Source organism: Chiloscyllium plagiosum, chromosome 20, assembly GCF_004010195.1.
Source record: "Chiloscyllium plagiosum isolate BGI_BamShark_2017 chromosome 20, ASM401019v2, whole genome shotgun sequence".
Classification (NCBI taxonomy): Eukaryota; Metazoa; Chordata; class Chondrichthyes; order Orectolobiformes; family Hemiscylliidae; genus Chiloscyllium; species Chiloscyllium plagiosum.
The window spans coordinates 59,509,217-59,510,379 of record NC_057729.1 but is presented as its reverse complement, the minus strand read 5'-3'; positions in this window follow the sequence as shown (position 1 = coordinate 59,510,379).

Below are 1,163 nucleotides of genomic sequence, written 5' to 3'. Positions count from 1 at the left end.
ACACCTCCAATTTTGGTGTCATCTGCAAAATTACTAACTGTACCTCTTTTGCTTGCATCCAAATCATTTATATAAATGACAAAAAGTAGAGGACCCAGCACCGATCCTTGTGGCACTCCACTGGTCACAGGCCTCCAGTCTGAAAAACAACCCTCCACCACCACCCTCTGTCTTCTACCTTTGAGCCAGTTCTATACCCAAATGGCTAGTTCTCCCTGTACTCCCTGAGATCTAACCTTGCTAATCAGTCTCCCATGGGGAACCTTGTCGAACGCCTTACTGAAGTCCATATAGATCATATCTACTGCTCTGCCCTCATCAATCTTCTTTGTTACTTCTTCAAAAAACTCAATCAACTCCTTGTACCTGCCTTTGACCCATATCCCTTAATACCCTTTCTTAATGAAAAGTTATGTATCTCAGATTTAAAATTAACAACTGATCCAACATCCACTGCCTTTTGTGGGAGAGAATTCCAAACATCGCCCACCCTTTATGTGTAGCATTGCTTCCAAACATCTCTCCTGAACAGCTTGTCCTAATTCTCAGACAATGCCCCTAGTTCCAGAATCTCCAACCAATGGAATAGTTTATCTTTTATATACCCTGTCTTATAGGGTACAACACCTCATCTTCCACCTGGGCAAGCTACAGCCTGGAGAACTCAACATTTGAGTTTTCCAATTTCAAATAACCTCCCTTCCCAGCCCCTCCCCCTCCCTTCCACTGCTCCCAGCCACCAACTGGATTCATTCCTCCCATTGACCGACCAGATTGTACCCTCTATCTGTGTTCACCTATCCCCACCTCACCACCCTGCCCCCACCCCTACTCCCTATATCTGCAGCTCCCTCAACATCCACCCAGTCCTGAAGAAGGGTACCCCCAAAACGTCGATGTCTCCACCGCCTGATGCTGCCTGGCTTGCTGTGTTCTCCCAGTCTCTTGCCTGTCTGTAGGGGATGACTTCTTTAACAAGTTTAAGGTGGAAGCTAAAGAACTGCAGCATCATGTGGTTACCTGAAGACAGACATAGGGCTCAACCAATAGAGTATCCCTGATTGTCCAGTACTTCCCTGGAGCAGAGAAACTGCGCCATGTTCTTTGCAACCTTCAACATGTCATCAATGATGATGAGCATCCTGCCAAGATCATCCCTCGGC